The sequence below is a fragment of the Balaenoptera ricei genome, chromosome 12 (genome assembly GCF_028023285.1).
Source record: "Balaenoptera ricei isolate mBalRic1 chromosome 12, mBalRic1.hap2, whole genome shotgun sequence".
Classification (NCBI taxonomy): domain Eukaryota; kingdom Metazoa; phylum Chordata; class Mammalia; order Artiodactyla; family Balaenopteridae; genus Balaenoptera; species Balaenoptera ricei.
In genome coordinates this window covers 25,818,186-25,833,208 of record NC_082650.1, presented here as the reverse complement: position 1 = coordinate 25,833,208, position 15,023 = coordinate 25,818,186, and the positions used below count along the sequence as shown (strand labels likewise).

The following is a 15,023-nucleotide window of genomic DNA, read 5'->3' as shown; positions in this document are numbered from 1 at the left end:
AATTTAACTTTGATGCTAAACAGCCTATAACCACTGTGCAGAATTTAGTTAGTACAAGCTGGCTGGCAGTCTGAGGTGTCTTCCAGTCCACAGAGGAATGCCTGGCACCACTGAGTGGAAGGCAAGTAGCAGCCCTGGATCACAGGGAGACCAGGGCCACTGGCTGCTCAGAGAGTAGAGATTCTCTTCAAGGAGCAACAAACCATTGCACTGATAACTCCCATGGGTGGGGGTGAGCACAGAAAGAAGAGTTCTAATGGCTTTTCAAAGCCCCAGGAGCTCTCCTATTACCCAGATACCTCAGAGGAGCATTTGCCTTGCAAAACGATTCCCCACAGGGTTCCTTTAAATATACCGCTTGGTAAAGGAAGGTGACATGTGTTTGGTTTTGGACAAGTTTCCTCTTTGCACAGCTTTACAAAACCAGGCACCTAATGGCACAGAACTAAAGTAGGGCATCTTCAGAGTTCCCTTCTAACACTAGGAGCTAAGCTTCTTCTTCAAAGAGGAGATGAATAGTTGCTTTAGTGGAGGGATAAAAATTCTGCAACTGGAGAATAAAAAACTCCTCACTCTCCTGTGCTATCTACCTCACAGTGGGAGTGGAGAACCAAACCAAAACTATAAATCAGATTTTTTAAAAGTCCCATGGAAATAGTCATGAGGCTCTTTTAGAATGCCAACTAACTAAAAAATGTACTGATAATCATAAGAGAGCTAAACCCTACTACTTCAGTTACTTATGGGCTGAACAATGTGTGGGCTGGCAACCACTGTTAATACTGGGTAAAAGAGAAAATTAAAAAAAAAATTTCGGGGCTTCCCTGGTGGCGCAGTGGTTGAGAATCTGCCTGCCAATGCAGGGGACACGGGTTCGAGCCCTGGTCTGGGAAGATCCCACATGCCACGGAGCAACTAGGCCGGTGAGCCACAATTACTGAGCCTGCGCTTCTCGAGCCTGTGCCCCGCAACGGGAGGGGCCGCGATGGTGAGAGGCCCGCGCACCGCGATGAAGAGTGGCCCCCGCTTGCCACAACTAGAGAAAGCCCTCGCACAGAAACGAAGACCCAACACAGCCAAAAATAAATAAATAAACAAAGTAAACAATGCCTTAAAAAAATTCTTTAAAAAAAAAAAAAAAAAAATTTCGGAAACTTCCAGAACGCATTTTTAAAAATGAGGATTTACTAACACTAACTCTTTTCAGTGAGAAATACTTTCACATTTTCTCCAATATTTGACAATCTCTCTTCAAAAGTAGATAGTACAACCAGACTCTATGCTCTCATTCTACAGCGATGTTACGTGAAGCATGATGACTAGTTTTCAAATGGTGTTCTGTGCAGAGTTCTGGGATTCTGTAAATATTTGATTTTATTTTTTAATCTTAAAGCTAAGATAAAAAATAACAGCTCCATAGTTCTACATGTCATTAACTTGTATTGCTAAATTAACTTTTCTGTAGTCCTATAAAACTGAAGTCGCCTAAGGATTCAGGGTGAACCTTGTAAAACAAACCAATAAAACCTATTACCACTGGCAGCTACTTATCACGTAATTCAGTGCTTTCAAATAGTTGCCAAACAAAACAAAATACAAAGTGAAGGCCAAGGCCCTTTTAAGCTAAGTCCTTTTCTTGTTCAAAATAATCCTTTCTCCCCTCATCCACTGACCTTATGATAAGTACAAGTCTCAAATTATAGAAGTTTATAATATTAAAAAATCTGTTTCACGTACCAGATGCCATGTAAGAATGTGTTTGAAAAAGATTCCTCTGCAAGGGACTGCTAGGCTAGATCATCTCTAAAGGTGATATTAGTTCTGATATTCTTGGCAATAATATTAAAAATAAGCAAAGTGCTATCATCAAAAAGACAAGAAATAACAAGTGTTGGCAAGGGTGTGGAGAAAAAGGAACCCCTGTGCACTGTTGGTGGGAATGTAAACTGGTGCAGCCACTATGGAAAACAGTATGGAGGTTCCTCAGAAAATTGAAAATAGAACTATCATACGATCCAGCAATTCCACTTCTAGGTATTTACCTGAAGAAAACAAAAACACTAATTCAAGAAGTTATATGTACTCCAATATTCACACAAACATACAGAGGACTATTACTCAGCCATAAAAAAGAATGAAATCTTGCCATTTGCAACAGCATGGATGGACCTAGAGGGTATTATGCTAAGTGAAATAAGTCAGACAGAGAAAGACAAATACTGTATGATTTCACTTATATGTGGGATCTAAAAAACAAAACAAACAAACCAGAAACAGACTTATAGATACAGGGAGCAAGTGGATGGTTGCCAGAGGGGAGGGAGGTGGGGTTGGGCACCACCCAATAGGTGAAGGGGATTAAGATGTACAAACTTCCAGTTATAAAATAAATAAGTCACAGGGATGTAATATACAGTATAAGGAATATAGTCAACAATACTGTAATAATTTTGTATGGTGACTTATTAGGATTGTTTTGTAATGTATTTAAATATTGAATCAGTTTGTTGTACACCTGAAACTATATTGTACAACAGTTACACTTCAATTAAAATTTTTTAATTAAAAAGAAATTTAAAGTAGCCTAATAACTTGATACCTGTTGAATCTTAAAAGACCAAAATATTACAAAATTATTATCCGTAAGTTAAAAGCATGAAAGGCTGACAATTATTAGTATTTCCAATGTGTGTCACCTTTTAAGCCTAGTTTAAAAGATAATGCCTTTTTTTCCCCCAAGATTAAGTTTATGTCACAAAAATATTTAAATAGTAGTATAACAGACAGTAGCATATCAAATGAACATGATGCTGGTCTAAGATTAAATTAGGCCATATAGGGACTTCCCTGGTGGTGCAGTGGTTAAGAATCCACCTGCCAATGCAGGGGACACAGGTTCGATCCCTGGTCCAGGAAGATCCCACATGCCACGGAGCAACTAAATCCGTGCGCCACAACTACTGAGCCTGTGCTCTACTGAGCCCGCACGCCTACAGCCCGTGCTCCACAACAAGAGAAGCCACCGCAATGAGAAGCCTGCGTACTGCAATGAAGAGTAGCCCCCGCTCCCCTCAACTAGAGAAAGCCTGCGCACAACAACGAAGACCCAACGCAGCCAAAAAAAAAAAAAAAAAAAAAATCAGTCCATATAAATTTATGGCAGATGACCAATTTTTTATACCCTTATCAGATTTCTGCAATCTAGTAAACTCATCAAATTCCATTGCCATTTATCTTATTCCAACTCTACGGGAAATCTAGGAAAATTTCTTCCTGTCAAGTTGCAATGGCTCTCAGTTTCTAAACCATGGCTTTGTTCATTAAAAACTCAGTTTATTGTCTGTGGAGTGAGATGTAAGTGAGTACTAGCCATCATGAATAAACAAAGACTTTTCAAACACTGAACTGATGGTAAGAGCAAGGCAAAGCATAATTTAAAGCCAGGTAATGCCAGTAACCACAGGAGGGAAACACGATACTAAATGTAATAGAAGCTCTGTCTTTAACACATACGTCTCTTGCAACAGAAATTAAGAGTAAAACCATGCTGTTGTTCTCACAGTACTACTTGGATAAAGGTGTCACTGTTTATTGTGTCCTCTGGTTTCCCAGCCACAAATTTCTTCCTCCTTCCTTTCATGTCAAACTATGTTCTTTAGCGCAAGAACAATGGACGAATACCTTGGTAGACCAAAGTTTTTAATATAGAAGCAAAAAATACTGTCATAGGATTAGATGGTTACCTAAACATCTTGTGAATTTAATACTGTTCTGTCCTCCAAACCTTCACATATTAAACTATTCTTTAGACTTTCTGTTTTAATATTTTTAGATATGCTGAGTCTGCTGCAAGAAGATTTAGAGTTATCTTCAAAATCACTTTCTCTACTGGAAATCCTTGATGAATTTCCACTCTCTCTGTTTTGCTCCTCAATGTATTGAATTAGTGACAATGAGCTGGAATATACAGCAGTCACAGACAGTTCCAAAATCCCAGTGGCTTAATACAACAAGAAGATTCTTTCCTGCATGTTCCCTGGTCCAGGCAGAGCTACTGGGGGCTCTGCTCACCAGTCACGCAGGGACCAGGCCGAGGGAAGGTCCGTCTCAGCTTGTGCTTCGACCATCACTCAGCAGCGCAGCATTTCACACTGGCTCTGGGAACTTCTGCCAGAAATAACCAGAGTTTACTTCCACTCCTATTTCTTTGGACACAACAAGCCACACACACAGCCATACCTAACTTCAGAGGGGACAAGGAAGGGCAACCCTACCTCATAAGCAAGGGGGAAAATGAGACCATCCCACACCAGCTCTAATGACTCCTCCAAAAAGAGGGACAACACTGAATCTATGATTTTCCAGATTCTTGTCACCCATTCTCCCAACACTTACTAAGTGTTTATTTCCAATCCTTCTTGAATGAGATCGAGAGGCTTTCGATGTGGAATTTGCGATGAAAAGCTACCCTGCTGTGTTTCAGTAACAGGACGTTAACCTCTGGGAGGGACTCTATGGAGAAGCCGCTGAGTGTCTGGAATCCAGACAAACAAGGCACCGCTCACCACCTGTGAGACCTGGGGGACAGCATTTTAACCTCCTGGAAACTCAGATCCCACCTCCAGAGCTGGCACATTACTTCTTCTGGGAAGCTGTCATCAGAATCAGTCAACAAATATTTCCAAGTACTTTGCTCTTTAAGGTGAGAGACTAGGTCAGGGTGTGTCAGGACTCTGCACAGAACCCTCCACCTGGCCGGTGCTCAAAAAACAGTCACTGCTGTCAGCATTTACCACGTAAACCACAACTACCTCAAACTCTCCCACTTTTAAAAGCCAGTAAGCAATTCCATAACAAGACCTGCTTGGCTACACAGTTGTCTTTTTCTTTTTTAAATAAATTTATTTATTTAATTTATTTATTTTTGGCTGTGTTGGGTCTTTGTTGCTGCACGCGGGCTTTCTCTAGTTGCGGCGAGCGGGGGCTACTCTTCGTTGTGGTACGCGGGCTTCTCATTGCAGTGGCTTCTCTTGTTGCGGAGCACGGGCTCTAAGCACGTGGGCTTCAGTAGTTGTGGCACGTGGGCTCAGTAGTTGTGGCTTGCGGGCTCCAGAGCACAAGCTCAGTAGTTGTGGCGCACGGGCTTAGTTGCTCCGCGGCATGTGGGATCTTCCCGGACCGGGGCTCGAACCCATGTCCCCTGCATTGGCAGGCGGATTCTTAACCACTGTACCACCAGGGAAGCCCTACACAGTTCTTTAAGATTCTACAGTTTGACCAAGCTGTTGACTACATCTTTACCAAAACATCATGAGGTTGTATTGCTTTTCCTAAGTGAGTATGACACTCATATGGGGATTCTCTTACTGTCAATGGCCTGAACATTTATTTCTAACTCCTCTCAATCCAAGAAAGAGCACAAATATTTGAATTAATCTAACTACAAAATTTACAAACCTAATCAGTTTCATGTAACACAAAGCCTTATACTTAGGGGCATTTTTACACTGAAAGAGTATCAGCCAGGTGCTTGGTAAATGTATTTGATATATTGTAACTACCAAAGCAAGGAGAGAAAAGGATCAAGGTTCTTTGATCTGAAAGTATGTGTGCTGGGTTGAACTGTGTCCCTAGAAAAGATATGCTGAAGTCCTAACCCCTGGTGCCTATGAATGTGACTTCACTTGGAAATAGTCTTTCCAGATGTAAGCATGTTAAAATGAGATCATTAGAGTGGGCCCTAATCCAATATGACTGATATGTTTATGAGAAGAGGAAAAAGAGACACCAGGACCATTCGGAGACACACTGACACAGAGGGAAGACAGCCTTGTGAAGACAGAGGCAGAGACTGGAGTTACGCTGCCATAAGTCAAAGAGCATGTGGGATCACCAGAAACTGGAAGAGGGCAAGGAGGGATTCTCCACTAGAGGTTGAAGGGAGCATGGCCCTGCCAACACCTTGATTTTGGACTTATAGCCTCCAGAACTGTAAGACAATAAAGTTCTACTGTTTTTGTTTTTGTTTTTAGTTCTACTGTTTTAAGCCACCCAGTTTGTGGTACTTTGTCATCGCAGCCCTAGGAAATTAACCCAGTGTGGAACCAGGAGATGCTAAGATGTGAAAGACATTCATAAGGATCTTCAAAGAAATGGGGCAGGGGTGCCTTTGGCAGAAATCTTAGAGCATCATGGAAAAGAAACTGTGACAGGAATCGGGCATCTGGAGATGCCCGTTTGGCTACTGAAGAGCTGTGCAACTCTGGGCAAGAAACATCTGTCAGCTTCAGGACCAATCTCTAAGGTCCCAAGAAAAGTTACCCTTTGTAGTAGGAAAAGGCGAGATGTAGAAACAACTCTCAGCAGACATACTAACTACTGCGTATTAATAATATTGACTTTGATTGAGGGCTGCCTATGAACAAGCCACTGCTCTAAGCACTTTACATACAGTAAATCATTTACTCTGCACAATGAGCCTAAGAGATGGGGATAATAATTATCCACATTTTACGTAAGAAAACCTTGAGACACAAAAAGAAACTTGCTCCAGTTGGTGGAGCCAACATTAGAATCCAGGTATTCTAGCCCCAAAGCTGGTGCTCTCTCCTGAGAGTATCAACTTGCTTATGACGAGAAACTACCCTCCTTCATATCTCTCTGTACCACGCTTAATTATGTATAAAATAACATTAGCCTTTATCTAGCAAATCAGTACATTCACTTTTGGGTTTTAGTTTCCTTAAACTCTTTCCAAGAAAGAAAAGATGTTAAACTAGTTTTATTATAGTTTTTCCCCTATACTTACATTTCCATAACAACAAGAACAAAAATATGAGTACAAAATGAAATAAGTAAATGTTCATCTAAAAGAATGTTGGTATTTAAGGTCTACTAAAATTGAGATTAGAGATGGACTCTTAACTTTTCCTCAAAGGGAAAGCAGGTTTGTAGGTGAAAACACTGCATATCTCAAATGGGTAATGAAAATATTAAAAGACTCAGAATTTTAAGATGAAAAAGAAAATCTTTTGATCCCTTCTGGAAGTTATTTTATAAATTCTTCAATTTATATTAATTATACATATTAATATATAATGTATATTACCATCATCAGTTCCCAAACCCTCTTATAGATGATGGCATGCTTACAGGGAACCCAAGTCACTGTGCTACTTCAAGACAGCTCAATCAAAATCCTTTGAGATTTACTTCAAAACCCCTTTTCCACAAAGCCTTCCCTAGTTACTACAACATTCCATGCTAGCCTGAACTCTTCAATATTATAAACCATATCACATACTTCCTTAGATCCTCTGCTGTGCCAGGTTCAATTGGTGTTTTTAACGAAAGAATAGCAAAGAAAAGGAGTAAGGAGGTAGAGTAGCAATTACTGCCAAAAAGGCAGGATCGAAGTTGGAAGAAGTCATTAGCCCCTAAGACAATTCTCTTTTCTCGGTTCCTCAGGTATACTCCAGAGGAAAGCATCCCCGTCCCACATTTATCTGTTAAGTCATAAATGTTTATGAATCATCTACTGTCTGCCAAGTGCTGTTATAGGCACAGGAGATTCCACAGTGAACAGAACAAACAAAAATTCCTGTCTTCATAGAGCTTATGCTCTAAGAGGTCACAGACAACAAACAGTAAAAAGAATCAACTACATAATACATAAGAAGGTCCTAAGTGCTAAGAGAAAAATAAAGCAGGGAAGGGCATAGGAAGTGGTATTGAAGCAGGGCTACCTGAGTGGTGACATCTGAGTGAAGAAAGTGGGTTCCATCACCCTGAGAAAGAGCTGGAGGAAAGAGTGATCTGGGCTGGGTGAAGAGGAAGGACAATAGGAGATGGTTAGACAGGTAAAGGGGGAGCAGGTTACATAGGCCTTGGAGGTTCCTGTAAGGACTCTGGCTGTCACCACGAGGCCAGAGGGTAGCCTCTGGAGACTGCCAACAGAGAAGTGACATGATCTCACCTGTATTTACCACCTTCCTCCAGATGCTATGACTCAGCTAACAGTACTCAAATACATGAATTCCAACTAAACCACAATAAGAGTCTGAAAGTTACCTGTATGAGGAAAAGTAAATCACCTAGTGATGCTAGTAAAAGCACACTGGCATTTTTACCATTGATTTGTATAATTTGTCATAATTAATTTTTTCATATTTATAATTCTATAAGAAACAATTATAAGTGAAAAATTTCATGAATTTATTATAAAGACTTTGAAATATACTCTGAGAGAACAAAGTTTTTAACTTAAATAAATGGTTACTAAATTCTGACTTACTTAAACGAAAGATAGAAGGAAAAGGAGGAGATGGAGAAAGAGAGAGAAATTGAATGCAAGGTGGGAAGAAAAAGGGATTCGTCGTTTATACCCTAAGGAAATGATGTGGTAAGATGAGTGGATGCTAAAAGGGAAAAAAGTGAGGTTTGCTGAACGTTAGCTTGTCTGAGTAAGAAGAGAAAGCAATGATAAAGGAAGTATTTAAAATGAGCAGCACTGCTGTCCTTAAAAAACTAAAAATAGAGTTACCATATGATCCAGCAATCCCACTCCTGGGCATATATCTGGAGAAAACTCCAATTTGAAAAGATAGACGCAGTGTTCATAGCAGTACTATTTACAATAGCCAAGACATGGAAGCAACCTAAATGTCCATCGACAGACGAATGGATAAAGAAGATGTGGTATATATACATAATGGAATATTACTCAGCCATAAAAAAGGATGAAATAATACCATTTGCAGCAACACGGATGGACCTAGAGATTATCATACTAAGTGAAGTAAGTCAGTCAGAGAAAGACAAATATCATATGATATCACTTATATATGGAATATAAAAACAATGATACAAATGAATGTATTTACAAAACAGAAATAGACTCATAGACATAGAAAGCAAACTTATTGTTACCAAAGGGGATAGCAGGGGAGATAGCGGGGGTAGGGGAGAGAGATAAATTAGGAATTTGGGATTAACATATACACACCACTATATATAAAATAGGTGAACCACAAGGACCGACTGTATAGCACAGGGAACTATATTCACTATCTTGTAATAACCTATAATGGAAAATAATCTGAAAAAGCATATATATATATATATATATACACACACACACACACACATACACACATATGTGCAACTGAATCACTTTGCTGTACACTTGAAACTAACACAATATTGTAAATTAATTATACTTAAAAAAAAAGAAAACAAGCACTGCTGCATTAAAAGGCAAAAGGGCTGGTTAAGAAAGACTGTTTTGTCATTTTTCAGGTTATATGTATAGTGGTGGTGTATACGAGCATGAACTGCTAGGAAAGTGCTGAAACATTCAGGTCAAAAGCACAATGTTGGTATTTCACAACAGTACAGCATTTTAGACGTACCATACTTTAAAATCTGAACGTGGTTTCTTTTTAACAGTATTAAATCTTTCATAATCCTCCTCCTATAATTCAAGGTCATTAACAATTAGGAGGACTCCAGTTCCAAAGTTAATTATAAATAGTGGCCATGATGTACTGCTTCAGTGAGAACGTTCTGTGATGAACCACAGTCTAAGAAACTCTTTTTTTCAGATCACTGATTTTTAAAGCCATTACTGCTGATGACACTTAATAAATGCATTATTTTCTAAACTGAAAGCCCTTGGCCGTCATTATTTGATTTGTGTGTAAAATATTTCTGTGGGAATTGAAGGAAAGCAGATATTATACCTGTCTTACGGATTATAAAACACAAGTGTTTTAAGTTTCTGGTAGATCCAGGTTTCCAAACTTCTATCCCAGTTACTTATCCATCAGATTATCAGTGACAGGGTCAAACGCCAGTTCTATTACATATCTCTGTCCGGTACCAGAGAAGTGAGAACATAGAAGACTACAAACATATATTTAGAAGAAAATCAATAATCAATTCCAGTCCAACAGCTGTATCAGGTCTTATATAGCTAAAGATTCTAGTTTGAGCTTTCAAGCAACAAGCATGTAGGAAAAATTTACTGCACTCAAATATTATGCTCTGTAAACATTAGGGAACTTATTTTCTTAATGAAAATCAAACCAAAATGCATTTTAAAATAGAAGGGATCTACCTTCTAGTACCTTAATTTATTGGGTTTGGCAATCCTGAGCAAGAGAAAGAAATCATACTGATACTGTAGTTCAGATTCTGCCTTGCCAGTCATGTATATTGGATTTTCCAAAATTACATTTGGATTTTCCATAAATTCTTTTCTTCAAAACAGCTGTACTTCAATTTATTTAAATCGTCTTTAAGAATCAACAAATTAGAACATAATTAAGAGACTATAAATGGTCAAATGTTTTTAAGTTATTCAGTTAATTGCAGCATATCAAGTGAGTTGAAAAGCTATGTTAAATCTAAAGACACCATGGACTTAATATAGATATTTTCAATGCATATTGTCCTAGATAATTTGACAGCAATTTAAAATAACAGATTCCAAATAAATATGCCTTTTTGGTTTACTATTACACTAATTCTTTTTTCATTCTTTTCTCCCCTCTCTGCTTAAGAGTAAGAGTTTGTATTGATATGAAGTTATACAGCAATACTTACAATGATATAAAAGCATATTATTATATATGAAGTATTATATCCAAATTTATCTTCCAAAAACTGCATATCTGAGTCCATAAGACAACTTCTTTATCAATCGTCACGTCAAAGATACTTTGCATCCAAAGTACGATAAAATAAAAAAGAAAAGGAGAAAATATATGGCTTTAATGATTGAGCCCAAGTCTCTCTAAAGGTTCTGAAATATCTCCTCTCTTAATGGTGCATATGAGACAAAATGTTCCAGGTGTTAGAGTATAATTTGTTTAACTGCAGGTAAGAAAGAGACGGCCAATTAGAAAATATGCCAACAATCACCCACGTGTCAAGGAGAAGGAAGCGGCCTGGAAGGAGATGAATCAGTTTGTTCAAGTAACCTTCCGCTAACAGCCAGGGCGATGAATGGCGGCAGTCAAGAGCTCAAACTCTGACAGTGAACAGCTGTGTGTTCAAACCCTAGCTTGCGATGAGCTAGTGAAACTGAAGCGGGGGGGGGGGGGTACAACTTTCAAGGTGTTTACAATTTAGCTGACTGATTAAACAAGTTCACATGACAATTTATGGAGCACTGGTTCTCCCAGTTAAGGTGCATCAGGATCCCCTGGGGGCTTGTTAACCACTTGGCTGACCAGTGGGTCCCAGAGTGTCTAATTCAGTGGGTCTGGAGTGGGGCCCGAGAACTTGCATTTCTAATAAGTTCCCAGGTGATGTTCCTACTGCTGGTCTGGGAGCCACAGGAGGAGAAAACTGTTTCAGAGGAAGGTAAGTAGCCACAGAGAAAGAGAAACAATATTAAAGGTGCTTGATGTGAAATCCATTCAACCATTTGGGGTAGGTGTGACAGAAAAGGAAAAGTCTTCCACTTAGAGGAGAGGCTCCCGAAGAAGGAAGCAGAATTTTCATAGTTTAAGATTTCCTACATATTCCAGGTGAGAAATGATAAAAGGCCCGAGGGGAAAAGAGGGTTAATCTGTTTCTTTTATTATGTCACAGATGATCTACACTCACCAACAGAATAACTCGAGAGGAAAACAGGAAACAAAGGACAAAGAAGAATTTAACAGATCACCGCAGGAGGAGGAGAAATGCTATATCTGGTAATTACTTTCGGTTCCTAAGGAATACTGTTGCGTTTCAGAAAAAGCTTTAATTTTGCTCCTGTAGAAGTACCTTACAGGTCAAGATTCCCTTAAAACGCTTGAAGAGGTCTTGTTATTTTAACGTACCACTTCAGCTCAGCTTTAAACAAAGCTTCCTGATTCAGGCTGCTTCCACCTCTCCCTTGATTAATGTGGTCATCTCCGCCCAGTGTCCTGCATCACCCGGATCCCTTTACTGCAAACTTCTAACACAGAACCAGATTGAACCATTTAAAAATGATGAGTCAGATTATGTCACTCCTGAGCTCAAACCTCTCCAATGGCTTTCCAGGCCCTGAAAGTAAAAGTCAATGTCCTCCTAAAGGTGTCTAAGCCAGACATGATTTACTCAGTGTGGGTGGCCAGGGAGTTCATTAAATGAATGAACCATCAGTACTTGAAAGGGTACTGTGATTATGTGACAGAAGGGCCGTCCGTATCCCTCACCCAGGTGTATTTTATCTTTGGCCATACCTTCCGTCTTATAATTTACCCAAGGCATGTGACCTGCCTATCTATCTGGTACCCCACCCATGTCATCAGTGTTTATTAAGCACAACGGGCAGGTATGGGTTGGGGCCAGCAGCAACACAGAATTTAAGGGGGAAGGGGTCCCAATCATATATATGTTCAGGAAATAAGAGGATGAGGGAAGAGCAGGTAGGGAAGACGATACTCAGTGCTCTATTTGGGTTATCTATCCAAGAAAATTTGGTCTTGGTAGAACTTCAGGGACACTGACCAAATCCAGCATTAAAACACTAATTCCATCACGGGCAACTCCCCCAAAGATTTCTGGTCAGATAGAACAGATGTCACAGGAAAGCTCCCAGAAAAGTGTTGGGAAGGAGTAAGGTGGAAGAGAGATGGTCGGAAAAGCCACCTTTGAAATGGATGGGTTTTGCCAAAGGAGGGGGGAAATGACGAGCAGACTGCTGAATTCGTATGCCTAACACTTATTTTAGCACTATTCCAAATGACTTCTCATTTCAATCTCCTTAGTGAGTTTGGGGAGACAAAGTGGTCAGGATGGGAAAAGGTGGTGTCACCAGCTCAACAGTCACACAGGAAATGAACCTGCTGACTAATATACTGAAAAGGCATTGAAAAGAGTCCTTTCGCTCCATACCCTGGGACCAGTATCTCCTTCACTGACATTAAACACCATAGGCAATCTCATTTATGCAGAAGGGCAAAAAAAAAAGGTCATTTTGATTGATATTCTCCCTCTATGGTTAATTTCTATTAGGGTGGAATAAAAACCTCCCAAAACACAGGAATTAAATATTAAAACTTATACCATTGGATAAAACTGTTTGTTAGCTTTATTTTTCATTGCAGACCATGGAAGGAATTATTCCTCAAATGTTATTTGCCATGGCAGAAAACTGGTTTTTAACATTTCTTCTCTTCACATACCCAAAATCATTTAAGGAGACTTGAAGAACTAAATCAGATTTAAATTAAGGTGAAAGCTTTCTGGTGCCCATGATAAATGTGAAGGTGCTGCGAGTTTGCAAGCCCTAGATGAGCACCACCAGAGCACAGCCAAACTGGAGGTGATCTCATTTCACTTTAGAATGAAAAAGCCCTATCACTGGCAGTCCTGGAGCATCACCAAGGTTACTCAATATCAAATAGCCTGCAAAGATTCTAAACCAACACCAGGGACTTCAGTTGTTCAGGGAATGATAACAAACCTTATCCACAGTACCTTCAATGTAGCATTTTTATGCTGCGCTGGGCGAAATATAGCAGCCACTCAAGTTACTCACTTTATCAGGAATTAAAATGGAATTGCTGAAACAGCAGACTGACCATGGACACAAAAACAAAACAAAAAGCCTTTTGTTTAAACAATCCATAGTGCTTTGTTAAGACCTGGATCATTTAAATGACTGTCTTTGCTATTCTATCTTTTGTGTGTTGCTTACCATTAAAAAAAGGCAACAGGTCTCTTTACCCACTGAAAAAGCAATGATTGTTCCTTTTTCCTTTGCTCTTGCATCTGACTTCCCTCTCACAGGTTAACTACCCTTTCAGGGTTATCATACCTAGAGAGTTAGTATTATAAAAAATTTTGTGCGCCATCAAATCAAACAACAGAAGTTAAACTGCCACCTTTGTATATCATTCCATTCTGTTAATTTTTTATTTTTGTCTTTGCACTTCCCTTTTCTCAATAGAGAATTCAATCCATTGTTTCATCAGGTTGGGCAACTTTCCCTAAGGATAAAAATTCCAAAGGAAGTCTCATGAAATACTAAACATTAAAAGAAGTCTTTAATAACATTACCATTTGTCTTTGAAAAGTCAACCTAATTAAATTCACAAGCACTGAACAAGAGAGCTCCAAATGAAGTCATCCTTCTCACCAAGGAACTAGCCACACAGTGGGGGCCATTTTTCTATCAAGACTCCAACACCCCTTAATAAAGAAATTCAGTGTTTTTTTGCTCCATCTCAAAATGCCCTTTCCCCAGTCCTGTCTGGGAACTAGAAGTCGAAACCTGAACTCTGCCTGCGCCTGTTCACTGCCTGCTGTCCCCTCAGGGAATGCTCCCATTCTCTCTTTATATTTGCAACCTTTTCTCCACCTGTGGGCTCTTTTGTCTACAACCATGTTTTAATTGGCTCTAGTTTTTAAAACAAATACTACTACTACTTCTAGCCTGCCACCACCTCAAAATACTGTCCTTTTTTCTCTTTGCCTTGTTGACATCATTTACTCTATTTCTTAAAAAATATTACTTGTATTATTTTTCTGCTTATTAAAATAATTATCTCATGAAACCTGGCTTCTTAAATCCACAGACCCCCTTGAAACCACTCTTTTGACGGTCACCAGTGACTGCCTACTGACCAATTCAGTAGCGTCTCTTCCGACTCTGCCCATCCCCGAGCACCACGGTCACTGCCCCATCCTGATTTCCTCTCTTCTTCCCCAGTTACTCTTTTCCTGACTTCTCCTTCCAGCCCCCTAGATCAAAGCCTTCCAGGCTGAACCTTCACGACTCCTCTCCCTGTACACCCTCTCCATCTCCAATCTCCTCACTCCCGTGTTCTCACCACTTGTTCTGTGGCTGTGACTGATCTTCCTCCTGAGTTCGAGATGACCTTTCCAGGACCTCCACAAATACAACAGTATTTACAGTACCGCACACTGGGGTCACACAAATGACAAGAAAAGGTCCTGCCGCCAAAGGTCTTGCTGTCAGGTGGGGGGATAAACATGTGAACACAATTACTAGTTTAATGGAGGGGTGTAAGGTTCTGTGG

At 39.7% G+C, this 15,023-nt stretch overlaps 1 protein-coding gene across 2 annotated transcripts in view; it reads right to left on the bottom strand.

Moving 5' to 3' along the window:
- Positions 1 to 15,023, bottom strand: part of NHSL1 (NHS like 1) — a 238,868-nt gene that overhangs the window by 35,104 nt on the left and 188,741 nt on the right. The window lies entirely within an intron of this gene.